Source organism: Prionailurus viverrinus, chromosome D1 (assembly GCF_022837055.1).
Source record: "Prionailurus viverrinus isolate Anna chromosome D1, UM_Priviv_1.0, whole genome shotgun sequence".
NCBI classification, from domain to species: Eukaryota; Metazoa; Chordata; class Mammalia; order Carnivora; family Felidae; genus Prionailurus; species Prionailurus viverrinus.
The window spans coordinates 3,194,142-3,208,606 of NC_062570.1; positions in this window are offsets into that span (position 1 = coordinate 3,194,142).

The following is a 14,465-nucleotide window of genomic DNA, read 5'->3' on the forward strand; positions in this document are numbered from 1 at the left end:
TTTTGTTGATTTTTGTTTATGGGGAAGATAGGAGTTCAGTTCATTATTGCAATATGGCTATCTAATTTTCTAAAAACATTTATCAGAGACTATCCTTTCCCCATTGTATAGTCTTGGCTCCTTAGTTGTAAATTAATCAACCATATATGCATGCATGTGTTTCTGGGTTCTGTATTCTGATATCTTGATCTATGTGTCGGTTCTTTCTTTTTCCTTCTTCTTCTTTGAGAGAGACAGAGAGAGAGAGAGAGAGAGAGAGAGAGAGACAGACAGACAGACAGAGAGAGTGAAGGGCAGAGGAAGAGAGAAAGAGAATCTTAAGACTCCATGCTAAGCACTAGCCCGATGTGGGCCTCAATCCCATGACCCTGGGATCATGACCTGAGCTGAAATCAAGAGTCGGACACTCAAATGATTGAGCCATCCAGAAACCCCTATGTGTCTGTTCTTATGCCAATACCATACTATTTTTATTATAATGGCTTTGTAGTATAGCTTGAAATCAGAAAGTATGATGTCTTCAGCTTTGTTCTTCTTTTTCAAGATGGCTTTGGCTATTCAGGGTCTTTTGTGGTTCAATACAAATTTTAGGAATGTTATTTTATGTATCTCTAAAAAATTCCATTGGAATTTTGATAGAGATTGAATTAAATCTCTACATTGCTTTGGGTAGAATGGATATTTTAACAATATTAATTCTTTCAATCCATAAACACAGGATATTGTTTCATTTATTTGTGTATTCTTCACTTTCTTTCATCATTGTCTTCTAGTTTTCAGCATACAGATCTTTTACCTCCTGTGTTAAATTTATTCCTTTGTGTTTTATTCTATTTTTGATGCAGTTGTAAATGGGATCATTTTCATAATTTCTTTTTCTGAGAATTTGTTGTTGGTGTATAGAAAGGCAACTGACTTTTACATAAAGATTTTGTATCCTACAACTTTACTGAGTTTGTTTATTAGTTCTTAACAATCATTTGGTGACATCTGTAGGTTGTTTTCTGTTTTAAAAAAAATTTAATGTTTATTTTTGAGAGAGAGACAGAGCATAAGCATGGGAAGAGCAGAGAGAGGGAGAGAGAGACGCAGAATCTGAAGCAGTCTCCAGGCTTTGAGGTGTCAGCACAGAGCCCTACATGGGGCTCGAACCCACAGACCGTGAGCTAGATCGTGACCTAAGCTGATGTTGGACATTAAATCAACCAAGCCACCCAGGCACCCATAGATTATTTTTTTTAAATGTTTAATATGTTTTCTGCAAAAAAGGGGCTATTTTACTTCTTTCTTTCCAATTTGAATGCTTTTATTTATTTTTCTTGCCTAATTGCTCTGGCTAGGATTCCCAGCATTACTTTGTATCAAAGTGGCAGTAGTGGCCATCTTTGTCTTATTCTTGATATTAGAAGAAAAGTTTTCAGCTCTTCACTATTGAGAATGATGTTAGCTGTGGGCTTGTCGTATATGGCCTTTACTTTCTGGAGCTACATTCTCTTTATACTCAGTTTGTTGAGATTTTTTATTATGAAAGTATGTTGAGTATTTTTAAGTGTTTTTATGCACTTATAGGCCAGATTAACCTAACAGAAATACACAGAACATTTCAGTATACAGCAGTAGTACACACATTCTTCTTGAACACACAGAGAACATTCTCCAGTATAGATCATATATTAGACCATTAAACAAAATGGTCTTATTAAATTTAAGGAGACTGAAATCATATCAGATATCTTCCCTGAACACAATGCTATGAAACTGGAAATTAATTACAAGAAGAAAACTGGAAAATTAACAAATATATGGATATGAACCAACATGCTTCTGAACAACCAGTGAGACAAAGAAGAAGTCAGAAGATCAATTAAAAAATATCCTGAGGGGCACCTGGGTGGCTCAGTCGGTTAAGCGTCTGACTTTGGTTCAGGTTACGATCTCGCGGTCCATGAGTTCGAGCCCCACGTCGGGCTCTGGGCTGATGGCTCAGAGCCTGGAGTCTGCTTCCGATTCTGTGTTTCCCTCTCTCTCTGCCTCTCCCCCGTTCATGCTGTGTCTCTCTCTCTGTCTCAAAAATAAATAAATGTTAAAAAAAAATAAAAAATATCCTGAGACAAATGAACATGAAAATGCAACATATCACAACCTATGGGATGCATCAAAAGCAGCTCTAAGATGGATGTTCATAGCCACAGATACCTACGTTACAAAGAATAAAGGTCTCAAATAAGTGACCTAACTTTATACCTCAAAGAACTCGAAGGAGAAGAATAAATCAAACCCAAAGTTAGTAGAAGGAAGAAAATAATGAAGATTAGAATGGCAATAAATGAAATAGAGACTAAAAAGACAATATAATTGATCAATGAAGCTAAGACTTGGCTTTTGGAGAAGATAAACAAAATGGGCCAATATTTATTTGTTTTTTAGAGAGAGAGAGAGAGAGAGAGAGAGAATGCAAGTAGGGGAGAGGGGCAGAGGGAAAGAGAGAGAGAATCTTAAGCAGGGTCCATGCTCAGTGTGGAACACAACGTACAGCCTGATTCCATAACCATGGGATCATGACCTGAGCCAAAATCAAGAGTCGGACTCTTAACCAACTGAGCTACTCAGGCGCTGCCAAAATGAACCAATCTTTAACCACAATCACCAAGAAGAAAAGAGAGAGGCCTCTGACAAATAAAAGTATAAATGAAAGAGGAGATGTTACAACTGATACCACAGATATGCAAAGGTTCACTGAATAATTTTATGCCAGTAAATTGGACAACATAGAAGTGGATAAATCCTTAGAAACAAGCTGAAGTCTGAACCAAAAAGAAACGGAAAATCTGAACAGACCAGTGATTAGTAGGGAGATTGAATCCGTAATCAAAACCTTCCTAATGCAAATAAGTCCAGTGGCAGATGGCTTCACTGGTGAATTCTACCAAATATTTAAAGAAGAATCCTAATCCTTCTTAGAATCTACCAAAAAAATAGAGGAGGGAATAGGTCCAAACTCAATTCACAAGGCCAACATTACCTACATACTAAAGCCAGGCAAAGAAAATACAAGAAATGAAAACTACAGGCCAGTAACCCTGGTAAATAGAGATTCAAGAATTCTTACCAAAATATTAGCCAAACAAATTCAACAATATAATAAAAAGTTCATATACCATGATCAACCTGGATTTATTATAATTAAAAATAATCTAAGTTGAGTGATCACTGAACCAGTACCTAAATGCTTCTGGGAAAAAAGAATCAGGGCTATTTGTCAATATATATATAAATTCAGTATGGAAGTAGAGGGAATATGTAGAATGAGAAAATAAAATAGCAGAATTTAGAGAAACAATGGTATTATGGGAAAAGGTATGAACAAAAAGTAAGTTTCAATGGAATAAATTTCGTAAAATGTTATGAATTGTCTACATATAGCACAGACGTCTAGGAATTATCAATTCTAACCTTTCGTTGACTTTGTTCTATTTTACAACTCTTTGTCAATTGTAGGTCACTGATATACATGCAAATTATGTCTTGTCTGGTGGAGGTTTAATTATCTTCATGTCTACCCTGTGGAAAAAGTAGTCCTGCCACCATTTGCATAACTACTTCCATACTCTTGATCTATAAATGTGCCCGTTTTAAGTTATCTTTGAACCAGTTATAACATCTGTCTGATCCCCTCACTAAATTGGTAGATCTTTAAAAAATATTCATTTTTCTATGTGTATGAAAGTCATGATCTTATCCTTTACTGAAAATTATATTTTAAAGAGACCAAAAGAAAAGTTAGCTGAAAAGACGGTGATTGAATGGTTATTCAGAGAAGCAAAAGGGCACCCAGAGTACATTGTTCCTGAGATCCAGGGAAGAAAATGTTTCGGGAGTCAGGGAGTATGCACAGTGCCCCAGAGGTCTCTCCTAAGTTGACAGAGTTTAAGAGCTTCTTGCACCTGGCAACCAAGTGATCCCTGATATCTCTGCAAAAGAGTATTTTCACAAAGTGGTGGGGTTATCAAGTACAATGCAGAATTCTAAGGAATGAATGAAATATGAAAACAAATTGAAGGGTGCCTGGGTAGCTCAGCTGGTTGAGCATCCAACTCTTTTTTTTTTTTCAACGTTTATTTATTTTTGGGACAGAGAGAGACAGAGCATGAACGGGGGAGGGGCAGAGAGAGAGGGAGACACAGAACCGGAAACAGGCTCCAGGCTCCGAGCCATCAGCCCAGAGCCTGACGCGGGGCTCCAACTCACAGACCGTGAGATCGTGACCTGGCTGAAGTCGGATGCTTAACCGACTGCGCCACCCAGGCGCCCCGAGCATCCAACTCTTGATTTCAGCTCAGGTCATGATCTCACAGTTCGTGAGTTTGAGCCCCACGCCGGGCTCTGTGCTGACAGCGTGGAGCCTGCTTGGGATTCTTTCTCCCTCTGCCCCTCCCCCACTCATGCTTACTTCCTTGCGCGCGCTCTCTCTCTCTCTCTCTCTCTCTCTCTCTCTCTCTCTTTCTTTCTCTCAAATAAACTTCAAAAAGAAAATATAAAAAGGAATGCATAAAGGGAGACAATCTTTGTTTTAGTTTTTTTCTTTTGACCCTTATTCTGTAACTGTAAAAAAAAAATGATGAACAGGCTCTGTCAAAAATATACATAATCCAAAAACATTAAAAAAACTAATGCAAACCCCACCTGAAAACACACCAGTACTTTTTGAACATCTTTCTCTATGTTCCTTTAAATGCACATGATTTAATATAAATAAAATCATAATATGTCTCCCTGCTATTAGGTCTCTAACCTAATTTTTAATCTTCTAATTCTCAAACTTTTTATTTCTAATTTTAGTGCTTTAGTTGAAAAATATACTTATGGCAAAAAAAAAAGATAAATAACAAGATAGGCTATTTGAATCTGTTTGCCTGATGGTTAAATTCTTATATCACTCACATCTGTGTAGTATTTTACAATTTACAAAGCATCTCCTTTTATTTCATTTTATTTAAACCTCAAATTCTTTGAGGTACCCTGAGGAGGAATTACTGTCTTTATTTACAATGAGGAAAGTGAGCTTTAATATAAATACCTTGTCCAAAGTCACAAAACTAAGTGGCTAGTTTTATGTTTGCATTCACAAAAATAAAGTAAGTGTTATTTAAGCCACTAATTCAACAAAAATATGATGGAGACCATGAAAATAAAAATGAGTAGAAAATGGTTTCTTCTCTCCTCTCTGCAATTCAGTTTAATGAGAAAGGATTATAAACATAAAAAATCAGTCTGAGAAGTCTGTAGGAAAGGCCTGAACACTGTAGGAGAGAAAAGTCACTTCTTGTAGGATTTGGGGTTCAGATCACAACAGAATACGTCATGTCCTAGACCTCCCGCCCCAAATTGGACAGTCCACTCAATCTCACCAAGGAGTTCTGATGAGAAATGAACTGATGCCTTTCCCAGGGATCTCTTCTTCAGAAATGGATTAGTCTTTAAAGAAAACAACAACAACAACTCGATTCCAAGTTTCTCTTGACTTTGAGTGAACAAGCAGAGCGCAATGAAGGTGTAAGTCTGTGGACTTCTTTTCAAGGTAAGCCTGTCATGTAGGCACAATGAAGATGGATTAGAGAGTCTTACCAAAACACCATTAAAGTATGCATGCCATTGCTTCAGTTTCAAAGATTCGTGCTTTCTGTCTTTACCCAGAAAAATTGCCTGTTGTTAAAGAAAAACTCTTTGGAGCTAAAATATTCAGCAAGCTCAGGCAATTTCAGCTATCTCTTAAAATGGCAGAGAGCAGGATGCCTCAAAATGTGACCTGCTCCAAAGCTAGGAAACATTACTCTTTAAGCAGACCACCCAAGTCAGCTGTCTCTGTCCAGGAAGTGAAGAGTCTGTGACTGGTAACAGACAGGAAGTGTTTGCTTCTGAACGTCATGGTAATGAAAGAGAACTGCAGACAAATAAAAGGGTCAACTCTGAACAGAGTGCAGCCAGTACCCCACTTTAGAATTGAATTCTGAGTTGATTTCAAAGAGGTCCTATGACCTATTTAGGTACAAAGAGTTTCTTTTTATCTTGTTTTTTTCCTTTCAAAAGACAATACGAAAATAATTCTTCAAAAGGACCACTGAAACTGCTTAGGGACATCAGCCTAACCTGGAGATACTAGACTGTGTTGTCATCAGTTGACAGTGTTAGAAGTGCACTATCACATAAATAATGCAACACATTAATATTTTTTCTGTGAGGATTAGCATTTTCATTATTTTAAGGAATAAAAATTTTTAAAAATATTTTTAAAACTCGGCATTCGGGGCGCCTGGGTGGCTCAGTCGGTTAAGCGTCCGACTTCGGCTCAGGTCATGATCTCACAGTCTGTGGGTTCGAGCCCTGCATCAGGCTCTGTGCTGACAGCTCAGAGCCTAGAGCCTACTTCTGATTCTGTGTCTCCCTCTCTCTCTGCCCCTCCCCTTGTCATGCTCTGTCTCTCTCTGTTGCAAAAATAAATAAAAACATTTAAAAAAATAAAAAAAATAAAAATAAATAAAACTCGGCATTCAACACCCAAGGTTTCATTGAGCATCATATCAGAATGTACATCTTTTTCAAAGAACTTGCAATCTTTAATTTTCAGGATTCTTTTAAGCTCTGAAGAAAATTGATATGCATGTAAACTCAGCTTTGTAGAAATGAACAAATAAAAACAAAATACTGAATATTATCCCCTTTAATGTATGTTAGACATCTAAGTAAGCTAATCCTAAGTGAAGCATTGTATCAACGTAAGTAGGTAAGAAGATGGGTTTCTTTTTTCATTTGCAGTCATCGTACTTTTAAACAGATAAACTCACAGCTACAATGTTAGTTCAAGATCAAGAATGACATTTTGTGCATTAAGATCTTATCCGGGAAAATAATTTATATGTGAGAGAGCAGATTTTATGGATAGGGACTGGGGCTTCCTATTTAATTAACTTAAAGCTCAATCGCAGAAAATCAGTGCCATAATAGAGTGGAAATATGTGCACTGAATAGCACTTTGTAATTGATGTAACTAGATGAAAGTCTTTCATTTTGAGACGGATTTCCATTGTGTGAATCCCATAAAAATGCTATACAATGCAGTTTGAGATATAAAACATGAAATTTCTAAGTGACTGTAATGTTTAATCTCTTTGATTTGGAAAAGGACATGCATCACTCATGGCTTAGTCACTTTCGTGTTCCTGTGGCAGATAGGAGTTTTGGTCTGTGAACTCAGGTGATCATGTATTTCCAGATTATTTTTTATTTATTATAAATCGACTTAATTTCTACTCTGAGCGCAGTGCCAAAGTCAGAGTGAGATTCGGCTGTAGTTATTACTCTTTGGATTGTACCCTCTGTCCCAGCTCTGGAGATCTCTTAAGTGCTGAGGTCTTACTTGGAGCCTAGACATTAGCTTGTCTTTACAATTAGTCTCCATGGACACTTACTGTTGCTGGCAATCCCATCGTCCTGGCCTGTTTAGAAACCCCCCAAGCCGGCACCATTCTGCCGCTACCATGTGGAGACAGTGGTCCTTGATGAGGCTGGGAGCCCCAGGCCTGTAACCTCATGAGTCAACCTCATCTTGTGCCCGGGGGCCTGGCACAGCCCACGGGTTCCCTCGGTGGTCCTCTAACAGCCTGCAAGCTTTAGAAGAAACCGTCTGCAACCCTCTGCCGCTTACTGGTCCCCAGACTTATATCTCTGTTCTCCCACGTCAGGTAATATTATTGAATGTCACAAATCCCTTTCCCTTCATACATTTTTGTCCAGCTTTTGGAAAATAAATCCAAGAAACACTGCTACTAACTTCTTAAGCATGTATGAAGCAAGGTGTCTCCCTACTTGCTAGAATAGAGGGGATGGGAGAAAGTGAGAAAAAAACCTCAAAAATTACCTGTCCATACTCTATTTTTGTTTTGAGAGAGAGAGAGAGAGAGAGAGAGAGAGAGAGAGAGCCAGCCTGCAAGCAGGGGAGAGCGGCAGAAAGAAAGGGGAGGGGCAGAGAGAGCGGGAGAGAGAGAATCCCAAGCAGGCTCCACACTGTCAGTGCAGAGCCTCACACAGGGCTGGATCCCATGAACCACAAGATCATGATCGGAGCCAAAGTCAAGAGTTGGATGCTCATCTGACTGAGCCGCCCAGGTGCCCACGTTTCCATACTCTCACACAAGAATTTGATTTCTGTACTATTCGTACGTCCACAAAGTCATGTCCTGGTTTTAATGGATCTGCCATTAGGAATGTGCCCTTCAACAACAAATCAAACTGGTCAACTACTTTGACTTTCTCAGACCTGGATGTAGTTCAGCCAGCTGGAGCTGACATGAATGTGAACATGGACATCATGTTACTCAGTTTGTGTGTGAACACGTATGTCCGCAGTTTCTCTTCTGTATGGTAGATTGCTCATATTCTCAATCAAAATGGTTTAAAGTTTCCAGGACCTTCAACTATTGATCTAGAGGCAATGAAAATATTATACCTCTGTTTTCCATATTCCCTTTACATTGCATTTATACTTCTTTTAATGCCTTCTCATACTCTCTTTGCTTTATTACCCAAGTGATTACATGTCTTATTTACCTTATTTACTTTAGGTCAGGCCTAATTCAAACATTTTCCAGCTATGTGACATTGAAAGGCTTCCTTACATAAAGCTTCCTTAAACCTCAATTTCTTAATTTGAAACTGAGATTATAAAAAGTATCTTGCAACGCAGGATAGGGGATTCTGTAGAGATAGGAAATGCGTACAAATCTCTTAGCATGTTTTCTGAGACATAGTTTGCACTCAATATTACATAATAACTTATCCAACTACGAGACAGCCATTTGCTTAGCAGATAGTTGGAGGTTTTTCTTGTCTTCTTTTATTTTCTTCATACACACACACACACACACACATACATATCTATATGTCGATGTACATATAAACATCCCTTTTAGCTCATTTCTGATCTAAAAACATAAATAAATGGCAGATACTAAATATATTAATATGTAAGACACTTAAGGTATCTTTAAATTCGGAATTTTAAAAAATATTTATGCTAACCTAGAGTCTGCTTCCATCTAATTTGAAATACCATCTTGGATTTTTAAATCTTCACTGCAGTAAGGTTACAATATACTTTAAAAACTCTGAATGTTTTTAAAAAGTGAAATATTCAGATAATTATAGCCCATAAAGTAATTTGTGACATAGCTGAAAAGAAAAAAAAAGGTATTGCTACCTACTTAAATACATGAGTCAACCTCATCTTGTTTATCTCTGCTATTCCAATAACATCAGCCTTGAAAGTGGTCATTTTGGCCCAGTGGATTGTATTCAATCTATGCAGATTCGGTTGGATTTTGTTTATTTCCTCTTCTTTTATCATTACGCTCACTACAGAAAGTATTGGATGATCTTCCCAAAAGTTACATTTGTGTTTTCTCTTCCATATATAGCATAATACATAAAGTCCAGCCATTCTCCATGTTGCTACAAAAAATATTTGTGACTCATTTTTTGTTTCATTAATGATATGGTACCTTAGAGTATATACATACTTTTAACCTTATTTGTGCTGAAGCATCTTATGGAAGAAGTCTGTTGGTGAACATTGTTCAATGGCAAGATTTGTGAGGAAGAAAGAAAACAGGGCTGGACCGAGAGACCAGCCTCTGCCAGTGTCATGGGGAGCATATCCAAGCTGGGGTCAAACTTTAGGGACAGAGTGTGTCAAGGGGTTGTACCTTTGTACCTGGCCCCATCGAGCAATTGAATGCAGGCTCTACCCAGGGAGGAGACATGCTCTTGGTTTGGATGTTTTCTGCATCGTAGGTTAATTCACGGGGATGGGCTTAGTAGGGGAGCCTTGAGCAATCAACATTCTTTGCATTTGGGGGATACACTGCCTCTGTCTTGGAGGGGGATCTGAGGCATGCAAAACAACAACCTGTTGAGCGCTTCACATATACTTGCTTTGTAAAAATAAGTCTGTTCCTTATAGGAGCAGCACCTTCAGGATTCACAATGATCTGCTGGTGTTTTGTTTTGTTTTGTTTTGTTTTGTTTGTAAGGAAACTTAGATAAAGCGGGAGGAAATCTACCTCCAGCTAGGGGGTAGCTGGAGGGGCTGGCAGCTGGCCAGGGGCTGTCCTTGGAATTCAGCATCTCTTTCTTCTCTCCTTTCTATTTTCCCTTCACGGTCAGCTAGCATCAGCTAGTTTGGAGTGTTATCTGGTGGCATGGCCCAGGCCCACATCATTAAGGGGTCCAAGATGCGGTTCAACCAGTATCCTTCTGAGTTTCTGGCTGCTATACTTTTTTATGCCATCTAAGTTAAAGAGGGGAGTACTGAGACATGCCCCCAGTAGACCCTTGGGTGCCAGGGGCGTTTGCCCTGCCCTCCACCATCAGTACAGCCTCAGTCCTGTCTTATGAAGGTCAAGGCTATTTACCCATACCTGGAAGTGGACTCCATTCCTTGTCTAATAGTCTCTGGACACAAGGAGCCCAAAATGACTAGGTAACCACCATGGCTAAAATGTAATGAGATTCTTCCTGGGTGCTCTGAGACAAGTATTTCCCCCCTGGAGGCTTCTAGAACCAAAGACACTTGAGTTGTAAGACAAAGAAACACAAACTCTACTAATTGACTCATTAGGAGTGTCAGGGAATGGAGCCACTTTCTATTTCCAGCCATAATTCCAGGCCTCCTGTGTTTTACCTATCCAGTACCTCGCATGATAAAATAGTATTGATCTAGGGTATAGCCTACATCCTGGAGATTGGTGTGCTATTTTTACGGAGTATGATATCCAAACTGGCGCTTCTGCTGCACTCATAATTTTTTCAGGTTGGCTTTGTGTATTTCAGTATGAGTTAGAGCTGGTAGATTTCATGATCAGTATCACGCCCATCCCCATACTTCCTTTTCCTTAAAGCTGATTCTTTGATTGATAGATTGTATGGGAATCATAGGCAGGTGGGAGTCTGTATTCTCTTGGATAGTATACTTGTTTCTGTCTTGTGGATAGGAAATAAATGTAAACTTAACCAAGAATACTTATTTTGGTCAAGATACTTCACTGTCCCTTCTAGGACAGAAGGGATTCAGTGTGGTCAACATTACAGCAAGTGCCTTGGTGTTCTCCTCTGAGGTTAATGCTGTATCAAGGGGTCAACGTTGGTGTCTATTTCTGACATATTGGACATTTGATAGTGGCAATGGTCTTAGATATATCAGTCTTTTTGGATCTTTGATAAACATTTTTTTGGTTTTGACTTTAATAGGCATAATCTACAAATCAGGGGATCTAGCTGTGAGTGAGCTCACACAAAGCCAAATTTTCTGATAAGAAAGGGCAGGAAGAATATTAGATGACCAAAGAAAGAAAAGATCAAACCTAGACTAATAGATTAGTCAAGAAACATCCAGATGTAATGTTTGGAGTGAAATGATTGTGATGTGTAAAATAAATTCTTCTGTCTCTCTTAAGAGAAAAATATATTAATATTTTTACCGTGCACTAAAATTTATGGTGTATCTTTTCTTGGGGAATGCCCAGAAGGGCTTTTCCCTGCTTTAGGGCTCCTTTAAGCAAAAATAGTGTTGCCACAAGAGAGAGTAGATTTTACTATACTTCTATATGAAAAGTGAAATGGCATAATGTCATAAGCACATTGTTGAGCAGCATTTAATAACTGGACATTACATTCTGGGAAGGGCGGTAGTACATCTATCTTCTTTATAGTGTATATATATTTAATTCTGTATGACTTAGATAAAATATACTTAATTTATTCAGTTGTTACTAATGCATCCATTTATTCAACTAATATTTATGGAACCTATATTCTATTTTAGCATTATACTAGTAATCGGGGGTAGACAATGTCTTTCTTATACTTAAAAATTTTTAAGTTTATTCATTTACTTTGGAGAGAGAACGTGGATGTATAAGCACCCTGAGGGGAAGGGATAGAGAGAGAGAGGAGTGAGAAAGAATTCCAAGGAGGCTTCATGCTGTCAGCACAAAGCTTGATGTGGGGCTTGAACTCACGAACTGTAAGATCACCATCTGAGCAGAAAGCAAGAGTTGGACGCTGAACCAACTGAGCCATCCAGGTGCCCCTTTTCTTATACTTTATTTTTATTTTATTTTAAAAAAATTTTTAACATTCATTTATTTTTGAGAGAGAGAGAGAGCATGAGCCGAGAGGGGGCAGAGAGAGAGGGAAACACAGAATCCGAAGCAGGCTCTAGGCTCTGAGCTGTCAGCACAGAGCCCAATACGGGGCTCTTACCCACGAACTGTGAGATCATGACCTGAACTGAAGTCCGGTGCTTAATGGACTGAGCCACCCAGGCGCCCCATTTCTTATACTTTAAATTTAACAGAGAGATATACTAGCAAGCAACACTTAAAATGCAGAATCATAAATGCTATGGTAGGGGGTATTATAGGTTTTGGTACCTGAATGTCTTATAGATGATTCAAAAAAAATAGGAAAAGGATTTTTACTAGGATATCATCGATTGATATTAAGACCAAAATAATTGTTAAAAATTATCCAATGAAAGGGTGAACAGAGATGCACATCAAGTGGTCACCACATTCAGAGTTGTGGCAGATGTCTAAGGGAAAGCAGGAACAATGAGGGATAGAGGGAGTTTGTTGTGACTGGATCATAGTGTTCAAGGCAGACAGTAGCTCAAGATGATGGTAGATCTTATAATCAAGCCTGGTATTATTTTATCCTGTGGGCAGCTAGAAAATATAGGAGAATTTAAAGCAGGAAAAATATCATAGAGGCAAAGGAGTCCAGTAAGGAGATATGAAAAAGTCATCCATGCGAGACATAATATTGGCCTTCATGAAAATTGTGTCAAGGGAAATGGAAATAATGGTTGGCTTTGAGGGACCTGGGATTTAGACTGAAGTGATGTGGATTGAGAGAGAGGAAGAAGACAACCAGGCACCCGGTTTCTGACGTTGTTGCTGGTACTATTAACTTCAACTGAGAAATCAAGATGTACGGCAGGTTAGTTATTCAGGGATAGGATGACGTCACATTTGAACTTGTTGCTTTTGAAACATATCCACTGGAGAGGTTGAATGAAGACTTGGATTTATGGATCTAGAGCTCAGGAAATACAGATTTTGGAGCCCATATCTGTAGACATGGCCATTGAAGCCTTAGAAGTAAATAAGATATTCCAGGTAAAACTTGTAAAACAAGACCTAGAAATGAGAAAATGGGAATATCAAATATAAAGGGCGCTGTAGAAGAAGGGCCTGCCTTTGGGGAAATCATGAGAGAAGTTCCTCAGCATCCAAAAAGTACAGGAGGGTAAAAACCAGCCATGACATTTGCTGGAGAGAAGTCAAGTAATTAAAATTTTTTCCTTTGAGTTTAGGAATAATTGGTGACCCTGGCAAGAGCATTATCTGTGAGATAGTTGTCGGAAAGGAGTCAGACTCAAGCTGAAATTCAATTGAGTCCGACTCAATGCAGAACCATTAAAAAAGTGGAGAATGTACATTGCAGCAAGCTACTGAATGGTGCCACTGTGCAGTAATTTGAGATTTTGAACTTGGAGTAAATGTGACCCCAGTCATAAGATGTCAGCAGAAGAGGAAAGCTGCAATTATACAGGATACCTGCAGAAGAGTTGTACTAGGGACATGTGGGTCTAAGTAGAAGATAGGAGAAAGTGGCAGGAGAGCATTCTGTATTCAGAAACTCCTGTTAATTTCCAGCACCTCCCAAGCAAGTGACACCGCATTCATCCTCTCTAATTTGTTGTGTCCTTATTTATTGTTATAGGTGTGTTTTTCCTCTTGTTGACCAGCCTTCACATTGTTTTGCTGGGGTGGGGGTTGTGGAGGGGGTAGAATCTCATCATATAAAACGATGGAGAAATTAAACCTTTACCTAATAGTCTTTCAGGAATAGGGAGCGTCTGGGTGGCTCAGTCGGTTAAGCTTCCATCTTCGGCTCAGGTCATGATCTCGGGGTTCGTGAGTTCGAGCCCTTGTGTTGGGCCCTCTGCTGACAGCTCAGAGCTGGAGCCTGCTTTGGATTCTGGGTCTCCCTCTCTCTTTGCCCCTCCCCTGCTCATGCTCTATCTGTCTCTGTCTAAAATGAATAAATATTAAAAAAATTAATAGTCTTCTAGGAATAAAAATGCATGTAACTAACTGCTCCCACCCTGGTACCTCATTCATTAAACAAACATGTATTGAGTGTCTACTAAGTGTGAAACACTGAGGATATAGAAAGAAAGAAATTTTTTTTTAAAACAAAGACAAGAGGTTCTAGTTCAAGATGGAAACATGGGAAGATCATGAACTCACGTGTTCCCAAAACACACTGAATCTACAGCTACACACAGAGCAATTTCTTGTGAAAGAAGTCCAGTAACGAAACAAGGAACTCCTACACATCTGGCA